At 32.9% G+C, this 24,415-nt stretch overlaps 1 pseudogene; it reads right to left on the reverse strand.

Moving 5' to 3' along the window:
* Positions 1–24,415, reverse strand: part of LOC106461697 — a 93,975-nt pseudogene that overhangs the window by 27,790 nt on the left and 41,770 nt on the right.

Here is a 24,415-nt window from a genome sequence, read left to right on the forward strand (position 1 = left end):
TCATTAGTGCTGGTTTCAATGTAGAAATAGCATTCTAACCATCCATTAAAGTTTCCCACACTATAAATGAATGACATAATGTAAGGTTTTACACTTCATATCTAAAAGAATGTGTATTCTGCTTCAGCATTCTTGGCAACCTTCTATACAACTTTTAATATAAAACATCGCCACCTTCATGTATGCTAGCAAATCATGGCTGAGTTGTTCTCCATGCAGGTGAATTGCCTGATTTTTTGTTTCATAAGAAGAACATTCGACATGGCACTCCACAGAGTGTCACAGTGAATTAAAGAAGTCTCAAGGAAGAAACTTTATGCATATACAGCATCACTGATGGATAGCTATTACAAAACCTCTCAATTTCGTCACTGCTGGAAAACTTAAACAAGATTTAATGCGTTACATAATATGATTTATAATATGGAAATCAGCAAATCATGTAACAACTACAGCCAATATAAAGTTTTGCTGGAATGAATATACCAAGAGTAAATTCTGACATTGTTTGTCATTTTGTAATAGTGTAATAACCCAAAACACTTGGCACTTAAGGAAATGGTATGTAACATCATTTTTCACAGAAAACATTCATACAATCATATTAAAAATATGTTTTCAGATTTGGGATTTAAGCAAACTATACATCTAAAATTCAATCAAAGTCAGGAGTTTAGTAAACGTAAGAAATATGTCTAAACAAAGAAACTCTTTGTAATGTATGTATAAAGTTCTCTCCACTGGTGCATATGCCATCCACACCATTGAATGCCACACAGTACGGTTTGTTTCTTTGCTTCTATTCATAGCATCATTAACACTAGAGTGATCTCATCTAATGGAAAACACAAGTGACAACCTCGAGGACTCATAAAGTCCCATGAGTAACGAAGATGAAAGAAATAAAGTAGATAACTTGATCAACATTAAAAAGCTAAGAACAGACCTTCAGATACATTGCAAATTTGCAGAAGTACCTAGTAGCTAAGAGGGTAGGAAATGCATGATTTACTTGCATATCACACTGGCATACAGAAATAGATTATATTCAGTAAGGCTGTGCATCATGGCATACAGCACCTTACATCACACATTCAATCACATAATATACCTTTCTCTCCTGGCATGCAACACCTTAGCTCACACATATAATCACAGAGTAAGCCAGTGTATCATAGTCACAGCAACTAACCTTACCCTTATGATCAAACAGTAACTGTTTATTCTGGCATACGACAACCAATATCATACATCTGATTACAGAGTAACCCTGTGTATTCTAGTAAGCAGCACCGAACCTCACATAACTGATCATACAGTAAGCTTGTTTATCTTAGGATACAGCAACTAACCTCACACGTCTGATCACACTGTAAGCCTGTGTATCCTGGCATACAGCTGCATCTTCCTGTTACAAGATCACAATCTGCACCATTTTTACACTGACAACTCTGTATACAGCTTTCATTAAACTGGCCTTGTAGGCAGGGTATGTCACATTGGAGCTCATCAGAACCTGTAAGAAAGGTTTATATAAAGGAACATGTTTATTTGGGTCAATTTATATGAATTACACACGTAATGATGAAATTAAGCATAACAAGTCTCTCTATGTGGTGTTTCACTACTGGATGTGTAATATGTTTAAATATATCAATTTGAATGAACTAAAAATGTATTGAAGAATTTATACATAAGCAGTCTCTGGTTCTGCTATCCCATTACAGGAGTGGAGTGAGATGCTAGGTAAGAAAGTAAAAGAAATATAAGTAAAAATATGAGACTAAGATAGACAAAAAATGAAATATTTATAATTAATGAAAAAAATACATACTTTTCACGAGACATATGATATAAAAACTGAAAATTTAACAGTAATATTAAAATAGCCTAAAACCAAATATAAGAATAAAGAGATGACTCCAAACTGCGCGGAATCTATATAAATATAATAGTACTGTGTGTTGTATGTCCATGTAACTACTTCGCAGGGTGTGGATGGATCTTCACCAAAATTGGTATGGAGGTTCAACTGTAATAAAATGCTTTGTCAAACAATTAGCCTAGAAATTATACACACACAATACTTCATACAAAAATCGCCTCAATAATTTGAACAAGAGCTACACAATACAAAACATCATACAGAAGTCCACTAGATAATCACCACAAGAAATACATAACACAATATATCATACAAAAGACTACTCGATAATCGGCACTAAAAATGCACAACACAAAACTCATATAGAAGTCCATTGGACAATAAGAACTAAAAGTACACAATAAATAAAACAAAGAAAAAATACACAAAAATTACAGAAGTCCACTAAACAATCAGCACAAGAAAGATACACATAATAAGAAGTTCAATAGATATCCAGTACGACCTATGCACAACACAATAAGTTATAAAAAAATCCACTAGACAACCCCAGCACTACAAATACACAACACAATACATTACACAGAAGTCAACGAAAAATATATAACATAATACACCATACAGAAGTCCGTGCAATTTAATATATCATACAGAAGTTCAGTAGAAAATAAGCATTGTAAATATACAACACAATATATCATTCAGAAGTCTCGACATTGATACTTTCAACCTAGTCTAAATTTTTGTAAAGTACACTTATTCTCTGATTACTAATGCTGGATATATACGAGACCGTTCAGTTTAAGAGTTATTATTTAGTTTATTTAAGGATTTAATATTGAATGAATATTTAATTTTCATAGCAAGAGTGTTAAAAGTTAATTATTTTAAAAGCGTTAGTTATGACAAGTTTCGTTAGGTAATTTTGCACCAGTCATACAATGTGTAAGCAGTTTAATTCTTGTACTAGGTCTTTATAGTATTGTTTACGTCACCTTAATCGAAGCTTCTAAGTTTTTCTCGTTATGTGTTATATTGTTGTTACTAGAGGGCTAGATATTTCTAGGTTTTTCTGTCGCGTGTTATAAATACGTGCAGATAGAGAGAGAGGAAGTAAGTTAGTGAAAATAAAAGTGAAAATGTTGAAGTTAAATTGCATGATTGTCAGTTTAGTCATAATGAACGGCTTATGAAGTGAAAGTTTCGCAGTTTGTATTGTGATAACAGAAGAGAGAGAAAAATAATTTGTCTTGTCAAAGGGTGTTCTAAAGTAAATGAATTCGCTTGTGTGGACTTTGACGAGAAAGAGACAATTATCAAAAGCTCTGGATACAATTGTGATAACCAATAGAGTAACGAATTCGTGTACATATGTTTGACTTCTTTTGAATATATTATTTTAAAACAAGTGGATTGTGTGCTGTCCGATTATTGTTGACATTTATCGCCAAAAAGTCACAGATACCTACTGTGAAGAATTTGGCCCTATAAAAACCTGACAACTACGTACCTGGATGACACACACATTTTTCTGAAATGCCCGAACAGTTTCCTTTGTGGATACAGGAGCAGTTATGAGTACAGCTGAGTCCCTGGGGACACTGGAGTTCACAGCTAAAACAGGTATGGACTTTCCATGTATTATGGGTACATACAGTTATGAGAATACTAAAACAGGTATGAACTTTCCATGTATTATGGGTACATACAGTTATGAGAATACTAAAACAGGTATGTACTTTATATGTATTATGGGTACATACAGTTATGAGAATACTAAAACAGGTATGGACTTTCCATGTATTATGGGTACATACAGTTATGAGAATACTAAAACAGGTATGAACTTTCCATGTATTATGGGTACATACAGTTATGAGAATACTAAAACAGGTATGTACTTTATATGCATTATGGGTACCTATGGTTATGAGTGCACTAAAATAGGTAATTTTTCTGAAATTCTATTTAACTCTTCAACATTCTTATTTGGTCGAAAAAAACAACATAGTGTAAAAAACTAAAAGGTATTTCGTAGCAACTGAAACAATATAGTACAGAGTAATATTAATGTGTATTTCAAACCATACAAATCTAAATGAATATTTTTATAATGATAAACAGTTTGATAAATATAACAAACAATAATGGTGATTTCAAAGTATAAAATCAATAAATGATATAGAACCTAATATATATATATGCAAATAATAAAGATAGAGAGAGAAAGTTTGCTTTAACTGGACAAACTTAATAAGAAATTAGTAGTTTTTATTGCCTGTTCATCGAAGTCATCAGACTGGGGTTGATATGATAAAGGTGATTAATACTCCACACGTTTTTTCAAACAGGTAAGTGCTACTCTAGATATGTGTGTATTTCTCCAAGTGTTTAAACTGGGTTGTCTACTAATAATGCTTGGAGACGGCTTGAATGGGTAATGTACAAAAACTTTAATATAAGTTTAACATAACAGCAAATGTACAACGTTTCGAGAAGATTTCGTCATCAACAGTAGACCATTCCTTCATGTTGTTACATCTGAATATTGAGGTGTCTGTAATGTCACTTAGTTTCATTTTTAGGTATTTGTTCATAAGTGTATACTTAATTTCATGTCTCTGTAAATATGTTGTGGTGTCATTTTCAGCTCTTGCTAAATACATACTGAAGTTATCCGGAAAAACAAATGGGAAGATTTTATGGCAGAGGTGTCACTAGGTCCTTAAAAGATTCGGTCCGATACCATAGGCACTGGAATTTTCGGCGTTTCAGTATGATATCTATCATGGTTTTCCATTATTATCTTTCAAGACACCAATTGAGGACTCGGGGCACTGTCAACTAAAATCGGGGCACGGGCCCTGTGTGTCAGCGCCACCCCTGCTTAGTGGTATATGAACCTTAACTTCTACTTACCTAACTAAGCTAGTAAACTGTTTGGCTCTGATGCTGCAAGATATAGTTTCCTTTTCGTCATTAGTTTAAGTAGAAAATTGTTAAAACATTTGTTTATTCAATAATAAAAATAAACTTACTTTTTTCCCATGTAACCTCTATCACAGATGCATGTGCCATTTACAGGATCACACAATGAATTATTTCCGCAATTACAGTATAGAGAGCAAGATGGACCATACATTAGAGGTGGACATGGTCGAGAACAGGTCTCTCCATCCCATCCATCTTTGCACTCGCATTTCCCAGTCCAAGGATGACAGCTGTGTATAGAAATATGCATTTTTACATAATAAGTGAATTATAAACAGTATAACAAGTAAAAAAAAATGTATAACTTGAAGTTGAAAGTTCATACCAACAAAGAGAGAATATTAAATGACTTATTAAAATATATTTTGATAGAATCATTCGATTAGCTTAATAAGGTAACACCAATGGAAACTCCAACATTCTGAAATTGGGAAAGTCAAGTCCTGGCAGACACATGGACATAAGGAGAATGGTTTTTTTTTAAAATATAAGTGGAATGAAATTAAACACAAATTAAGAAGTTCTAAGAAAGTATGGTTATTTTTGATGTAGAATGTTTTCATTAATCTCTCTCTAAAGCAGTATTCAACATTTTCTAAACACCTTTCATTAAATAACTCCTTATAAAACCACAGGAAAACTTCAATTAATTTTAGTTTCCAAGGCAACACATTCAGTCGATTTTTATATCATTTGTAAATCATGAATGTTTTCCATAATACTCAATATTTTCCATCACAAAAGTTTGTTTGTCCAAAACTGTTACACAGTAGAATAAATTTGCGTAGTTTGTTTTCCAATCTAAATACTAAGTCTCTTTCTTTGAAGATATAGCTGACATGTACATATCTACATTTTTTTAAACAAACTTTATGATAAGATAATCATTTTGAATGTCTTTTTGAAGATCTTTTAGGATTGGTAAATATAGAGCTTATCGATTCTCATAATATTTGTGATAAATTTCCACAAAGGTTAAGGAAACCTACAAATTCCACCTTTATGCTCTATCCCTCTTCTGATATCACCAACACTTTACCAGCCCACTTTCTATACATACATTTATAATTCTTAATATAAATACTGTCGGAAAACGTGCTTTTAATGTCATAATTTAAATGTTGGCTGGAGGTAGCTGCGAGTATTAATGGTAATGCTTAGACCAAAATTCTTCTAGCATATTCTAAGATAGATTGTAAATACAAGATAGAGAATTAACTCATTTAACGTGTATTAGAGAAGTTACTGGATCGGTGTTAATTATAGCAATTAACGAGTTACTTTTAACAAGTAAGTTGATTTGTTTCACAGTAGTTAACGTCATTTGTAACGTAGGCCTACATCAATTTATGCTAGTGTATAAGTGTTTAAGCTCGTAGAAACGTTAAAGAAGGGTGTAAAGTAATGTATTATCGTGCGTTGACTGGATGTTGAATTAGTTTTACTACACAATTTTTAAAGAACCCATCTACATAAGAACAACCCCAAAACAGAAATTTTAATATATTTGAAAAAGAGCTCAACTGTTAAAGTTGACAACCATGAGGTTATAAAAGTGAGAGCAAAAATGCATGAGATGAGAAATCTTTTAAGACAAGATTAGGAAAAAGACAGAAAATTTATAGAAGAATAAGCAGAAAGGGGTAGAAAATTAGAATAAAGAGAGAGAAAATTTAAAGAAGAAAAAAGAATGAGACCGAAAATTGAAACAAGAAAGAGAAAAAAGGACAGAAAATTAGAAGAAAGTGATAGAAAAATATAAGATCATGAGTTAAGTAACAAGAATTTAGGAGAGGAATTACAAGCAAGAGACATACTGTTTAAGGAAGAATTGAAATAAAAAATAAATCTGATTAAAAACAAGATCGATGCAATTAATGGAAATGTAAAAATATATTACAACAACAAGTTTGAAGAAATACCGAGGGACATCAAACAAATATAATGAGACTGTCGTGACAGAATTGAAGAAGTACAGGAAGGCTGTGATGATAAAATTGATCTAATAAAGAAAGACATCAATGAGGTAGAAAATAACATCAGTTACAGAATATGACATCTGGAAAATTAATAATTAAATGTAAAGATATAGTAATAAAAATAAATACCTTTTTTGAATAATACAAAATAATTAACCAATTTTAGAATACCATTCTATATCTATTACAATTCCATTGAACAATTTAGTTTCAGTTATGAATTTATTAACAGAACAATACTTAAACACTTCTGTATTACTTGAAGAAAGAAAATTTACCCCCAAAATATAAAGAATATATTAAGTTTCTGTATTTATAATAATTATGTTTTTGTTGTCGTTATCTTTTTAATAATCGGGTAATTAAACAAGTAATAGAAGTTCCAGTTGAAACCAACTATTCTACTTGTATAATAAATTTATATCTTTATTTCCTGGCCGGCATGGCCAGGTCACGGGTTCGAATTCCCAAATATGCTCGCCATTTCAGCCGTGGGGGGTTATAATGTGACAGTCAATCCCACTATTCGTTGGTAAAAGATCAGCCCATGACTAGCTGCCTTCTCTTTAATCTTATGAAAATAAGTTTATTGAAAACGTCATAAATCCAGTAATTTTGTCTCAACCCCTAAAGATATTGATGATTTAACTAGTATAAATAACCCTGAGATTGTTTAATAATGCTTGGAGATGGCTTGAATGGGTAATTAAGAAAAAATATAATATCAGTTTAAAATAACAATATCCGGTCATGTGACCTCTTTGTTCCATACTCTATATATATCTGTCAGTGTAAACTAATTGTACCTGATGATGACAAAATCTTGTCGAAACGTTGTACATCTGCTGTTATGTTAAACTTATATTAAAGTTTTCTTCATTACCCATTCAAGCCGTCTACAAGCATTTTTAGTCTCAAAGTGGGTTCCTCGTCATCGAACCTCATAATGTTTGTTTTGAATTTCGTGCAAACTACTCGAAGGCTATCTGCGATAGTCATCCTCAATTTAACAGTGACACTAAAAGGAAGGCTAACTCTTGGACTATTTTGTGACCAACGAATAGCGAGATTGACCGTCATATTATAACGCTCCCACGACTGAGAAGGCAAACATGTTTGGTAATGAAGGTTTGAACCTACGACTCGCAGGTTGCGAGTCGAGCACCCTAACCACCAGGTCATGCCAGGCCCAATCCTGAGATAAATCATTTTTAATTTTATTAAAACTATTTATTTAGCAGAAATAATTATGAAAACACTTCAGTTACTGAAATAGAAGGAGACTATTTAGATGCAGAAATTAAAATAATTAATGATGATATTAATTTAAATGTTTTTTATAATAGAAAAAATATATTTCAATATACGGCCTACCCTCTCATAATAACTATATGCCATATTTTTTTCTATTATAAGTATTATAACTTCACAATTGCTCAGATTCTGTTACGGTATTTACTGCCTGTCGAAGGATGTCTGATCGAAACGTTGCACAAAATAAACTAGAAAAAGTTTTAAAGAAGAAAATAATTGAATTCTAAATCCAAAATCATTACTAAATTATAGTATTTTGCTGTTATATCACCGATGTTATAAAAAAAAGACATTTTAGCAAATCAGCATGTATATTACCATGTAATGTAGTGGGATGTGAAGTGGTGGGCACGGCGTACTTGTATTTGTTTTTAACGGGAACGCCATCCTGTCACTATTTCCAATGAATCCCATATTATACGGTTATGCAGTAGATTTCACATTTCGGCACTTCTTCATTTCACACTACACCACTGTATATTATGCATTCAACATAAATACCATTTTTGGCCTAACAACAATATATGGTGATAGTTTTGATGCTAAGCGACGATGTATACTGTTAGACATTACCGAAAAAGGAGTGTTACCTAAGGGCAGAAACTTGTTTTTATATATATTAAATTTCTTTGGAGAGCAGTCACCTTCCCACAACTGTCTTGCAGACGGTGAATGGTGATATAAATATGGAATATTGTGAGCTTGAGAACCCCATCTTATTTATTTTATGTTTATGAGACTAGCGAACAGAGGTTAAGACTGGTATATAGTGATCTCCACCGCTATGCAAGTACTATTTCTGCAGTCACTTCCAAAACCCAACGCACATCTCATATCCCATAATGTAGCCTGTGCCCTGGTGAGCTTTTTTAATATATTCAGCGTTTCAGTTGTAGTTATTAAAGCTTATTTTGATAATTAAAATGTTTTTCATCACTGGATTAGTCTTGTTGTTTTTAACACAGTCCTTCATTTGATGTTAAGTTTAGTTAACTGTTGAAATAATGTTTTTTATACACACACGCACACGCATACATGTTATAGAACTTTTGTTTTAGTCTTGAAAAACGTGATATTAACCACATATGAGTTTGGATTCTGTACCATCACAAATAAAGAGTATTCACCTTTAATTTCCTAAAGTTGATCGTTTCAAGTTTCAGGTAAATAATGAAATATGAAAAGACATGCGTTTTAAATTTTATTGTGTAACTAAAAATAATATTGCACTAAGAGAGTTCTTGGTCTACAAACGTCACAGTTCCAAGTTGGAAATCTGGCCAGACTCTCAAAGAAACAGAAGCTAAGAAACAAAAATGCGTTGTGTAAGTAAGTACTACTCACTGGCCATTATTTATTGTACTTGCGAAGAAGAAAGATGGATTGACAAAGTTTCGTTTACACTACTGGAAAATGAATGAAGTCACAAAGGTGGATGCCTACACATTGCCAAGGATTAACTCTACAGTAGATGCTTTATTCTAGTCTAATTAGTTTTTGACATTGGATCTGAAGAGTTGACACTGGAAGGTTGTAAATAATGATGCATTCACAACGCCCAATGCACAATTAAAAAACGTGCACTCTCTAGCTTTCGAAAAGATCACTCTTTAAGATGTATGGAGTGACAAGAATAATAACTTCAGTATCTTTAATGCCAATTTTTTTATTACATACAGAACAAATTATGCTCAAAAATATTCAATTTCACAAACACAAAAGAAATATGAAACGTACCTGAGACTGTTTTCTTTCTGGCACTGACATGTTTCCTCACAGTTCTTTCCATAGAGACCATCTTCACATTCTACAGCAAATAATATTATTATTGTGCTTCCAAATCTACTATAAAATTAATCCTAGTCAAGTACCATATTAACTAACTACGTAAAAAATTATAACTCAACATTTTGAACTTCTTATGACATTTACTGGAATTTAGATGGTCCTGTATTCAGTTATCTCTTCATACAATCTTATCTATAATAATAAAAATGCGTGTCTGTGGGTCTGTGTGTGACCACCATAGCTCCATGAGGAAAAGACCTAGAAACCTGAAATATTGCACCAGTACTATGTGGACCCTGAGGATGTGTACCTAGGTATTACTTATCTTATTTATCGTGCATGCGCACGATCCCCTGGGCATCTTTATAATGAGGCAAGCTGGCGAAAAACCATATAGAAAACAAGTGGTTCCTTATATAACAACTTCTAATATATAGAAAAGCCAATGCACTTTGGTAACAATGCATTCCAAAAATGAATTTTATGTCATGTTGCTTAGCAAAAAAAGTATATAGATTATACTTATATGCTAAAATGAGTTCAGAATGCACACACTGACATAGCCAGCTAGAATATATCAACCTAATAACCCGAGCGAGCCCGGGTACTTTGGCTTTTAACAAATGAGACCATTATTATTAAGATGGAATACAAATACATATAGTGCAGTCAAACTGAGAAATGCATGTTATATTAAACATCTACATATGTGATTTTTATAACGAGACAAGTTCTATGGATATCATGAACGATTTATTAGAACAGCAAACAATTTTATCAGACACCTGTAGAAAGATATGTAATTCAGCATTTCACCTATCACGAGTACAAAATGGTCGATCAATTCTATGACCTCGTAGCGAGAGTCTGTAATAATCAAGACATGCTTTGACTCAACTTGGTTTTCCTTGTACATAAGTTCTAGGCTCTTAAGTTACACTACACTTAAGCCTACCCTGACATGACCATGATATTATGATAAACAAACTGCATACCAACAGTCAGGAATATATAACTTCCAATTACAGTAATTTTAAAGTCAAGTATGCGTTTTACAATGTAACATTAAAAAATGCATGTAGGGATGATCTATTTATAGCTGTATCATCCCTATATTCTTGTTTGCATTATTTTTGGCATTGTCACCCCTACATCATTTTACATTTATAAAATGTTTTTCTTTTTATTTATTAATTGTTTTGTGATGTTTCTCTCCTGACAGAAAGACGTTGTATTCTATGAATTTGTATAATAAACTTTAATATTAATATTATGTGTATTGATTTTGTTTTTACTCCTTCACTTCATATATTATAGGGGTTGGCTCCCTAAAGACACCGTTTGTATAGCGTACAAAGCATTGAGTGTCCTACATGTTACAGTCGTCTAATGTTAATCTATTTTTGGCTGGTAATTCCTGTTTCACCCTGTGCTTAAGCTTTTTAAAGGAACACAACATTTCTGTAAAAACGCTAACTTCAAGGGGTAATAATGACATAATTTACACTAGAATTATGATCATTTTTTAATTACTACTAGTTATTACGACTAAGCGATGACATCCTGCACTACCCAGAAACACATAGAGGGGACATGGGTTTAAACTGACGTTAGTTATAAGGTAGTTGTAGAGTAATCTCGACTGAAAGAAGATGAAAGATAAACAATTTGTTGTGTTGGTATCTTAGCGATGGTTTTTGCTTTGTGTTTGGACTTTTGGGTAGAGAAAAAAATGAAAATGAGTGACAATCATCTTTTAAAATAAAACTCGTTGTAATTGTTATTTTTTTAGTATGCATATTTGTATTATGCCTATTGAGTACCTTAGCCATCCCTATATAGAGTCTACCGACTGTATGATAGTAAAATATAACTTATAAAACACATAAACTAGCTATTTACTCCGTGCACTGTCTCTTGAAAAATATGAAATAACTGCACACATGTGTTTTTATAATCTCTCCTAAAAAGGTCTTGTAACTGTTAAGTTTTTACATCTATGGATGGGCCGGATTCTTCACAGTAGGCGATAAATTTCAACAATAAAGAAACAGTACACAGGGTACTTGTTTTAAAATAATATATTAAAACAATTCAAACGTATATATGCAAATGTTCATTATACTGTTGGGTATCCAGAGCTTTAAATAAATGCCTCTTTTCGTCAAAAGTCCACACAGATTTGTTCAATTACTTTTGACTTGACGAATTATTCTTCTCTACTCTGTTGTTACTATATGCCCTTTATGATATACTCACAATTACTCCGTTTAGATCTATCTGTCTAACTAATTATGTTTGACTTTGTCTAACTTCCTATATAACTAACTAACTACATTTTGGATGCGTATTTATATATAGCCCAACAGAGGCCTAGCACTCCACAAACTAGGAGAAATTTTGATGTAATAATACTTGAGAAAAACTTAGAAGCAGTAATAAGATAATCGCCAATTTACAACACTTGAACTACAAAAGGTAGGATTCGCACAGTTACGTAAACAAAGCTATGATAAACTATCAATTCAAAAAATAACTAAATTTAACACTCACTCTATACTTAAATTAAAACAGTCGTGTATATCTATCAGTAACCAATGAAACCCACTAAATGGTTCTAACAATGTAACTTTACAGTATCTTAATATGTACAACACATGTTACTACTTAGCTCTAGAGATGATAAAAATATGGTATACCAAAATATAACAATTAATGTTTATGAACATCAAAATATATAAACATTTATTTATTAACAGTACAGTAAGTTTTCCTAATTTTTTGTGCAGGAGTTTTACAAGCCATTAATGAATGACATAATTGTAAAGCAATGTGGAAAAGTCATAAGTCTGAACAAGTTTTCTGCAAGACTCGTATTTTTTTCCTTGGACATGTGGTGAAATGTCATGCTAATTTCAAGGGAAGGTTCAAAGAATTGTACATGAGTTGGGTGGTTATGTCGCCTGAATATATTTCATCCAAGTAATTGTTGGTGTACATGTCTAGGGGTATTGGATATTGCAATAGAACTTTTGACTGATTTGAAAGTGTGGTATCATAAGTATTGTTATTCCTCTTTTTATGTAGTGCAGGCACTTTCATTCCTGCGAAACAGCCAGCTTAGAAAAGTAACTGCTTTTGTAAAAAATTGGCTTGCTTTAATAAAGTAATTGTTTTTTTAAATAAGTTAGTGTTGCTATTTTTCCACTGTTTCATCAATGTCATATACACAGTAACATATTCAGGTTCTAACATAAATGTATTTTGCTAAACTCATGTACAACCAAACAGGTACATTTTTCACAGTGTATTGAATCCTAGATTTGAAGTTTACTACATTCAGATTACAGTGACACATTTGAAACGATGTCGAGAGGAAGATACTGTGAATAATGAAATAGTTTTCATATCTTTGTTCTGTTCGATACTGTTTAATAGGAAATAACAGCCTGCTCAGAACTCACCTCTGTCCTCACAGCGTCGACCAACAAATCCCAGTGGACAGAGGCAGTCACCTGTGGCTGAATCACATGTAGCAGCGTTCTCACAATCACAAGCCTAATGAGTGAAAATGACGCATTAGGAATATTAGACATTATTTTAATGGCACACGTTCTTCAAATATAATGTTTTGCTCTATTTACATCTGAAAAATGAAAGCAATTTTAAAATAAGAAACCAAAATAGGAGTTAAAAACTGAAACAATGCTGTAAACAATATTATGAATAAACTCTACTATAATAACTTCTGAAGATCAAAAACGCAGTTTGTAAAGAAGTTCTATAGGTATTTTACATAAAGAAGTAACAGAAATATTCCAGTTGAGCCATGTTTGTAGAAGAATCTTACCATCGAGCAGTTGATTCCAAATGTCCCAAAGGGCACTGTTCTTGACACTGCCTTCCTATGTATCCAGGTGTACATGTACAATCTCCTGTTATGTGATGGCAAGATGCTCCATTATAGCATGAACATGCCTCTGTGCAGTTAATACCAAAGAAACCATGTTCGCAAGTGTTGGCACAGACTTCTCCCTGCAGAATAGGGGGGGGGATAGTGTTAAAAATTAACTCTAAACAGTATATATAATCTACAGAAATCTAGAGTTTTATGCATATCGATAGAAAGACCTGTGTATTTTTATACATTGATAAAACTTCCATAATAAATATGTATACGAAATATATATATATATATATACATATATAGCAGTAGTGAAGGCCATTTGATCCTATCAACATTAAAAGACAATTGGAATTAACTTGGGTTTAACAAACAATTGTATATTAAATCTAATGTTTAACGTACACAGGATCATTTACATTTCCTTAAAACTGATTATGTTCATTGTACTAGTACTGATGTTTATATTTTCCCTAATGAACATGCTCAATCTGATTATCAACAATGGCCTCCGGGAATATTCCATTGAAATCAGACTTCATCAGAGAGCATCTTGTCAATATTTTGTTCCCTTCCTGATATAAACTTTGGTTAAATATCTACAGTCTTAGGTCTATGACTTTCACACACACACACACATAAGCATGGAGAAAATTCACTGGAGCTGGATTTGAGGATCTAATAGGTGTGTTTGAATAGATTTTTATGATTTTTTTTTCCATGAAAACAGTCTTTGGTTTCAAAACGATTCTGAAAGTTTGTGAAATTTTGGCTTAATGTCCAGTTTATTATCCTATTACTGGTGATATATGTGCCCAGTTTCACCTCAATGACCTTTTAAGTCAGATAGTTTTATTTCCTGGCCATTTCATCATTTTGCAGCCTAGGATGTTGGTTGTCATGAGCTTTTAATGTGGTGTCTGAGTGCATGGTTGTTCTAAATATTTTTTGTGCAAATTTTACAGCTTACATAGAGGACACTGAACATTTCCATTTTTTAAATGTTGTGTCTTTTACCAGTGCATAAATTAACAATGATGTTGTAAGAATATTTGGTGGTATCCTGTGAACTGAGTCAATGTGGTATGCTTTTATGTGGATAGGTGTAGCGTGGCTCAACGAAATATTCGAAGAGAAATAGTTATTAATTTAAATATAGTTCCATATTCTGTAAATGTTCTTCTGTGCTGTTTTTTTTTTTACATTCATATTCATTGTAGTTATATAATTGATTCCTATAGAGCTTATAGGTATTCTCTACGTGGTGTTCAACCTATCTACTGACCGTTTAAATTCATTCTTAGAATATTAGCAATGGATTCATGGTGGGGAAACAGAAGTCTAATAATGAAGATGAAGACGGTTTATAAAACACAAAACTATTTATTGACAAGGTTCGAACGTTTCGGAATACACTCATTCCATCTACAGCGAAATCTGAAAATCCCTAAACAACAAATACCAACCACCAGCCAATGTGCACACCGTCCTCAAATTTTCCCTCATTAAAGACTCACGAAGCTCTAGAGAACTAAAATTATTTTAAATTTACATACTTAATACTCAACTGTTTTGCAATATATCTATAATCCTTTGTTTTTGTTTTACCCTTCCGTTTACCACTTTTCTTAATAACTAAGTAAATTATTATGATATTATAATTTTAGTTAATAATCATCTTTGTAACACGATTTTCAAATTTCGCTGAAGATGGAATGAGTGCATTCCGAAACATTCTTAGAATAACTACAGTTTTTTCTCTTAATAGTATATAGTCATTAAAAAAACGATAGTCTACAATTACGCCTATAGTTGTTCTTTAGGCAGTGTTCAGCCCTCTTTTGACGGCCGAAAGCAGTTTTAAAAAAGACGAATATACTTTTCTGTAGTGTCTATGGTCATTCCTTAGGCACTGTTTAGCATTTTTACTTTAGAGTCGACAACCATTTTGAAAGAAAGATATTCCCTTCTAATAATGTCTACAGTCATTTTCAGATAGTGTTCAGTCTTTCTTTTGACAATCGACTGCCATTCTAAAGGAAGATTATGCTCCTCTATAGTATCTGTGGTTATTCTTTAGGTTGTGTTTAATCTTCATTTTGAGAGTTGAAAATATTTTTAAAGGAAGAATATATCTTTCTGTAATGTCTATAGTCATTCTTTAACATTGTTTACTTCTTCTTTTGAGAGTCGAAAGCAATTCTAAAGGAAGAATATGCCCTTCTGTAGTGTCTATAATCATTCATTAGGCGGCGTTTAGCCTATCTTTTGACAGTCGATTGCCATTCTAAGGGAATGCTATTCTCTTTTGTAGTGTCTAATAATTCTTTAAGCAGTGTTTATCCTTTAGTTTGATAGTCGAAAACAATTCTAAGGGAAGTATATGCCTTTCTATTGTGTCTATAGGTATTCTATGGCAGTGTTTAGTCTTTCTTTTGGTAGCCAAAAGCAAATCTAAAGGAATAATATGATGCCATTCTATAGTGTATATAGTCATTCTTTAGTAAGTGTTTAGCCTTTCCTTAGACAATTGTCTGCCATTCTAAGGGAAGGCTATGCCCATTTACAATGTCTATAGTCATTCTTTAGGCAGTGTTTAGCCTTTATTTTGTCAGTCGGTAGCCGTTGTAAAGGAAGAGCATGCCCTTATATAGTGTATATAGTCATTCTTTAGGTAGTGTTTAGTCTTTCTTTTAATAGTCGACTGCCGTTCTAAAAGAAGGATATGCCCTACCATAGTGTTTATAATAATTCTTTAGGCAGGGTTTAGCCTTTATTTCGACAGTGGAAAACAGTTCTAAAGGAATGCTATAACCTTCTATAGTGTCTATAGTCATTCTTTGGCCAATGTTTAGCCTTTCTTTTGACAGTCGGGAATAAAAGGATAAACATACATTTGTATACAGAATTCAAAGTGGCATACAAGATACAGAAACAATATCAGAAATGCTAAAGCAAGAGCTGAAGCATACTATGGATTAGATTTTTACACTGAAGGTAAAGCTGAAAGCTCTAAAAAAAGAAGCACAAATAGAGGAATTGGAATATAGATTCCTTAAAAGAGTTCAGAAGTTCGGGTAGTTCAGCAGCACTTGGTATACAATCTGTAAATATATTTTCACTAGAAAAAAGAAGAAACGTTAAGCGAAGATACACTAAAAAGCAGCACTTAAAATTGCATAAGACAAACATTAACAGAAATTTTAACACAGACACTAAACAAAATATATTCAGTAGCAAACAACCAATAGATGAATCAGACAATTCTGACTAAAATGAAAGCAAGACGAAAATACAAATGTGCTCTGTGAATATTTGGACAGGAAAAATATTAACAAATTTAAAATTAAAATATAAACAAAATTTGCAGAGAAGTAAAAGAAGAATATAAAATGCACTGAACTTAAGGATCATAATCCCATATTCTTCAAGAAGGTTAAACAATGACATGCACAGGAGGGGGGGGGAGGTTCTCCTCTTATGCCACAACTTAAAAAACACAAGCCTGATTCCATGCCTTGCTTTCTATGAGTTAAGAAAAAATATTTCAGCTTTAAAATGAATAGTTCACAGTGACTTTACAGTTAAGGAACAATAGAGAGATGCTATAAGTGTTAATATGCATGAACTTAAAAGTGTATATTAGACCAATTGAATAGAAGTAAAAGAGGATCCGTTTGATTCTTATGACTTTCTACCTTATGTGTACCAGAGGCAACCCACAGTCCCTATAATCACCAACAAAAACCATCCACTTCTGTTTATAAATTATATAGGTAGATAGCTGACGAAGGATACGCTAGAAAAGGGGCTACTCATCAAGAAGTTTCATCCAAGGAACCACAAGAGACATATATATATGGAAGTGGGAAGACCAAAACTTACATAAAAGGTAGACCATAGAAGGAAGAGGTGGAAACTTCTGGATTGTTTAGAAGTGAAGAAGTTGAAACTAAGACTGAGGTGACCAAAGGAGCAATGAGAAGAACCAAGCAGGGGATGCTGCAAATTAGAGACAGTACTCTGGGAATGAGGCAAATAAGAGGATAGATCAACATTGCCTCAGAGCATCCACTGCTATGGAAGTAGACTCTTGGATTGATGACCAAAAACGTAGAAGCTTGGTGTTAAGAGGAGTCACAAAGGAATAAATAAATAGTTAAGCAAGGTAGGAACAAATCCACAGAAACATCAGAGAATGTAAGGACTACTTTGTTGGAAGAATCCAGTCTTGGCATAACAGCTGATCTGCCACTAGATTCAAAGCTTCTGAAGAATGGTAGACTGAAAGTTATGGTCATGGATCAAAAGAGGAGCTCGTGATTTAGAAAGCGGCGGTACCAAGAGCGAGTTCCAAACTGTAGATTGATGTAAGAAGCGACAGTGGAGTTTTTCTAATTTGATCATAATAAGATGCCCAGATAGATATAACAGAACATAGTGCCACTTCCTTGAACTCCAAACATCTTGAGGATATTGACTGTCAGAGACTACTACTTAGATGACCAGGCACCAGAAATTGTAAAAGTGTCAAAAGGACTGTATCACACTCACACAAAAGGCAAATTTGAACAAATGTAACTGTAGTTGAGGTGGAAGAAGAGGGATGCCTAAGGTCGCGTGGAAACAACTGTGGCATCACAACAGCAAGAAGTGAATAGATGGAGTGAAAGCATATCTCAAGCACTATTACCCTTATCAGACAGAGTCCACATTTACGAAAGGTGTAAAACTGAAGAAAGAAAAAAAAGCTTTAGAAATCAAAAGTGAGATATTATGTTTACGGTTGAAAATAACCAAGTTGGTGTAACAAGGCATTTTAATCTTTATAAGTAAAAACGTAAGAAAAGTATATTTAATTAGCTATACATATTACTACATAGGTTTTCAGTCTCATGTTAAGTAGATAATTTGCTCTGATCGAATGTTAATGTTAATTACTACTAATAATATAAGTAAAATAAAGGAGAGCTTGTGTTTTGGACCGGCACTAAAAACTTCTCTAGCGTGTAACTGTAATTTCTCTATAAGAAGTAAATTTATTGAGGTTATATAAAAATGCCAAGAAAGACTCAAATCCTAAAATTATTTACTGGCGTCTTGTATTCATTATTATTAAATGTTACTATCTGTGTGTTGCACATATATGTATCTTTCATTCTACTCTCTTAGTGTAAACTTTCTTAGGACTGAATGAACATTTGAGATACGAGTAACTCCTCAGTTTAAATATAAATTCGTTTTTTTTCACGACTTTAATCTTATCATTGTCTAACAAATAGATCACATGTAGTAGAGGTGAAGTTTGTCATTATTATTATGTTACCAACAACAGAAGTCCGATTAAGTTCAGGTATTTTGGGGTTCAAAAATCGAGAACAAGAATAAAAAATGTCAAACATTTTTCATGTGAGAAAAGGAATAAGACAGGGATGTATTTTCATCTTACATAGTGAATTTCTAATACACAAACCATTTGATGAAATTACCGGACTAAGCATGAATGGCATGAAAATAAATAACCTGAGTTGTGCAGATTATAACATATAGCTTGAAGAATGTAAATAAGATTTATAGATTATGATGCGCTCTCTATCAGAAATAATATAAACAAGATGCCAAAAACTATAGAAACCAATAAGTCATAAAGAAATCTAAAGTTATAATAATTAGTCAAAAATTTACGATATATAAATAGCGATATATAAAAATTACATTTTTTACGAGACTGGTATATATATTTTTTATTCAATTTTGAATTGACTATGGTTTGTTTTTAGATATCTATTTATTCAATTCTAAAAAGGTCATTAAATCATTAGTATACTACGCCACAAATGCAAAAGTCTTCTATTTTTTTTTTGTAAACATCAAGCATTAAATCGTTTGTAAGACAATAGTTATGGCAACTTTTTTTATAAATGATAGCCTATTTTGATATATATAATCTTGAACCTTTTCTATATTATCTTGACAGCTGTTATTTGTGCTAAAATAAATTTTTAAATGAAATATGTTTCAGTTAACGATGTAAATAAAAAAACATTAAGCTGCATCAATTCTGAGCAAAAATCATTTTCTAGTTCTTTATTATTTTTATTAGTCTGTTCAAAAAATATTTATATGCAAAATTTTGCTTCGATTCAGTATTTCTATGTTTATAGTTGATTAAGTTTCAGCTATATTTATCTTATTCAAACAAGAATCAGTTGTGTTTCAATGTACAATTAACACTACATTTTTCTCAGCTTTTTATCTTTAATTTCGACATAAAACATTACATCCAAAACAAAAAATGTTTAAACTAATCCAGCAATAGTTTTCGTAATAAAAAGGCATTGATGTACAGGGTGTAGATAATTATATTATTAGTGACTTTCTAGACTATTTTGTTATCGTTCACTATAGGCCCGGCATGGCCAGGTGGTTAGGACGCTCGACCCGTAATCTGAGGGTCGCGGGTTCGAATCCCCGTCACACCAAACATGCTCGCCCTTTCAGCAGTGGGGGCACTATAATGTGCTGTCAATCTCACTAATAGTAGCGGTGGGTGGAGGGTGGTGATGACTAGCTGCCTTCCCCTCTAGTCTTACACTGCTAAATTAGGGACGGCTAGCGCAGATAGCCCTCGTGTAGGTTTGCGCGAAATTCAAAACAAACAAACAATCGTTCACTATTGTTAGTGCATTTATCATATTTTGTTCCTTTCGTAGTTTTTTATTCTTCTACATTTTCACAAGTCCAGTTTTGTAAAGTTTCTCTAACTGATGCACATATAGTGTAAAATAGAGCTGAACTTTTGATTAGGATGGTAACCTCAAAAAATACAAGTGGTTACATTAGTAAGCACATTCTATTTACTACGCTTATCATTTATTCATTGCCATTTTTCACTGCATCAACATTTGCTATCTTTTTTATGTTCTTATAAACATTGAATTACAAATCAAACAAGATATTTTACACATATGAAAAGCATTAAAAATTTTCTAACTATGAAGACACATACAAATAGACATAAAACTTACCATCCAACCACGAGGGCACGTACACTGGCCTGTCACGTGATTACAGGTCCCTTCATTCTGACACATACATGTGTTGTTGCACCTATCACCATGGGTACCTTCTGGGCATGGATCAGAGCACCTAAAATTTTGTAATTTTAAAAATTAATTAAGAGTGTCTGAAGGTATTTAGATTACTATTTAACTCACTTCCTAATTAGCATAACATAAAGACAACATTTACGTGGCCATTTAAAGCTATCGTTGCATACCCCCCCTTGCGAAACTAAAAATTAAACCCATCCTTTAATTTTCAGAAAATCAACGATTCCCTAAGCTCTTCTAAAGTGTTGACCTCCACATTTGCTGAAAGCAACTCGTTTCATAAATCAGTTATCTTGTTTGAAAAACTGTAACTTAACCTGCCTTTTCCAAATCTTATATTTGTGTCCTTTCATTCTATTGTCTTCAAAATATAGTAAAAAATAAGCCAGAAGCTGTAGTAACGGGCTGCACTACGGAGTTTCCACTCCTTTTAGTTTAAAAGAAAAATTTACAAACTTTGCTGTTTTTCTATAGTTTTCTGATTGGAAAATAACATTACTACAGCAAGTTTTTCATTTTAACTTTCCCAGGGGCTAATTGGTTCAAGTGTAGGTTTGACGCCTTTTTATCTGATTCTCTTGCAGGAATAGCAACGTACTTTTAATTAGCACTCTGAGTTATTCTTGTCAGAAAATCAGGCAGTAGTTGCAGATGGACACGCCCATGATCTTCACTACCCATTTGCTAACTGATCTAACAGGCACCAGTCATCGTTTTGTTGTGTTGGAAACTCGAGAGTTTATTGCCATATATAAGACAGTGTGTGGGTCTGTGAAAAAAAATTTTTTCGAGAGATTTTCTCCGTTTTTACAAGATTTACTCAGATCTTTTCATAGAATAACAGAATTTCAGTTGAACTTACGGTGTTCTCATAGTGTTTCTATAGCTTTATCTTTTATGCAAGAACATTTTAAAAGTTCTTACTTTCGATTTCTGGTAACAGGTTGATATATTTTTATGTAATTTTACTCTCCACAAATACGTCAAGCTCTCTTGCAACCTTAGGGTTAAATCTGATGACAAGAAGCCCATTTTGAGACAGTAAAGTTTCAAGATGGTTTGAATGTGTAATGAAGAAAAACTTTATTACAAGTTTCACACAGTAACATATGTACAACGTTTCAACAAGATTTTATAATTATCAGGTTGACGTTTAAGTTCACCAGTGAGCTGGTTGTGTATAAGTTGCTTCATAAGATAGTGGACCATAGGTTTATATTTAAAGTGCTGTATAAGTTACTTCATAAGATAGTGGACCATAGGTTTATATTTAAAGTGCTGTATAAGTTGCTTCATAAGATAGTGGACCATAGGTTTATATTTAAAGTGCGGATTAATTTGTTGCAGTGAAATCCGAGTGAAAACTTAAATGTTGCAGAGACTAAACGAGAGTTAGCTTTATTGTTTTACACATTATCTTGGGGACACTCCTTTTAGTAATTCTCTTTTATGTGTGCTAGCTTAATCTACATAGGGAGGGGAGAACATCGCCTTTACTAGTCCTACACTCATTTTGTCACATATACAAACACACGATCAGTTACCTACCATAAACTATATTGCTGTAGTGTTGCCTAGTGTTGTAAGATTGTACATTGTTGTTTATATTATCACAGTGAAACTTTTCATTCAATGTTTGTTCCTTGTATAAATCTATGTTCTGTCTCGTTCTTTGTGGCCCAACTGTCGCACCTATCAGAAAATATACTCAGCACTCGAAATCCAGACCCTCCTGTTATTTGCAGACCTAACTCTACTCTGCAGTCAATCTTCGAGGTGCCATAATACATTTGTCTTATTGATCCCCCAGATACTATTGTGAACTTTAATAAGATCACTTCTTACCTTTAATTTGAAGAAATTAGATGTTACAACTTACATTCACAAAATACGTCTTTCAGTTTATTCTTACGTGATATTTGCAATTTGCAAATATTTTATTGCAAGTATATTGCTTTTTGTAACATGCTTGGTATATGACTGATGACAAAAAAAATATCTATCATCATTACTATTGACAACAACCGAAACAAAAAGAAAGGGCATTTACGGTATAAGATTGTTAAACGTAGGTGTAAAATAAAAATACAGCAAACAGGGGAGAAATGAAAACTATATTAGTACCTTAATGACCTAGTTGAAAGAAACGTTACTTTTAGTTTTATCTTCACCAACATCTACAGTTAATGCTACTTACATAGGCCCTACATAACCAGGAGGACATGAACATCTTCCAGACACATGGTCACAAGACCCTCCATTCTCGCATCTACAGACCTGGCTACACTCACCCCCATAAAAACCTTCAGAACAAGGATCCGAACAATTTCTTCCCTGCCAACCTAAGCAATAAAAAGGCTTTTGTTATATTTGTATCAACAAATTTTGGATTAAAACATGTTCCAGGATATTTAGATTACAAAATTATAAACAGAAAGTTGAAATTAATTGTTTCTTTAAAAAATAAACTTATAAATTGTTTTGATGAGACAAGTCAAAAGAGGTAATTATCTCTTTATACACTCCATTAGTTAGGCTCACTTTAACTACTGCTAGTAGTTTTATCTCCTTACCCATGAAAGGATAATGGCATAGTGGAAAGGGTATAGAGAAGGGCTACTAAAATGATTCCGGGGATAGAAAAGTTATCTTGAGAAAAGAAGAGAAAGTGGTGATCTTAATGAAATTTACAAAGTTTTCTGCTGGAACGATTAGATAAAGGTCTTTGATTTCTTTGTGCTGTGTCCTGACGTCAACAGGAAGAGAGGGCACAACTTTAAAGTTTGGAAAAGACTGGTTAAGCTCCAGAGAACACAATTTAAAGGTCTAGAAACGACAGGCTACACTCCAGAAAACACAACTTAAGAGTAACTGGGTAAGCTTAAGAGAACACCGTTTTTCGGTTTGGAAATGACAGACTAAGCTCCAGAGAACATAATTTTAAGGTTTTGAAAACACAGGCTGATATTTATAGAGCACGATTTGAAAGTTTGGAAAGAGAGACTACACTTAAGAAAACACAACTTGAAGGTTCAGAAGTAACTGAAATGGGTAGGCTAAAGATAACACCATTTTAAGGTTTGAAAATGAATGACTAGGCTCTAGGGGACATAACTTTAAGGTCCGTTAACGACAGGCTGTACTCCATAAAATACAATTTAAGGTTTGATAACGACAGGCTAGACTCCATAGAACACAACTTAAAATTTAGTAACAACAGGCTAGGCTCTAGAAGACACAACTTTAAGATTTGTTAACGATAGGCTAGGATCCAAAAGACATAACTTTTAGGTTTGTAAGTGACAGTCTAGGCTCCACATAAGAGTATTGTGTTTCTAACATACTACCACTTTAAGAGTTTAGGAGTGGAATAGATTATTCCTGAAAGATAAAGGGTGGATTTCAATATTTACCTGTTCTCAAGAATAAACGTACAGAGAAG

This window comes from Limulus polyphemus, unplaced genomic scaffold (assembly GCF_000517525.1).
Source record: "Limulus polyphemus unplaced genomic scaffold, Limulus_polyphemus-2.1.2 Scaffold40, whole genome shotgun sequence".
Taxonomy (NCBI): domain Eukaryota; kingdom Metazoa; phylum Arthropoda; class Merostomata; order Xiphosura; family Limulidae; genus Limulus; species Limulus polyphemus.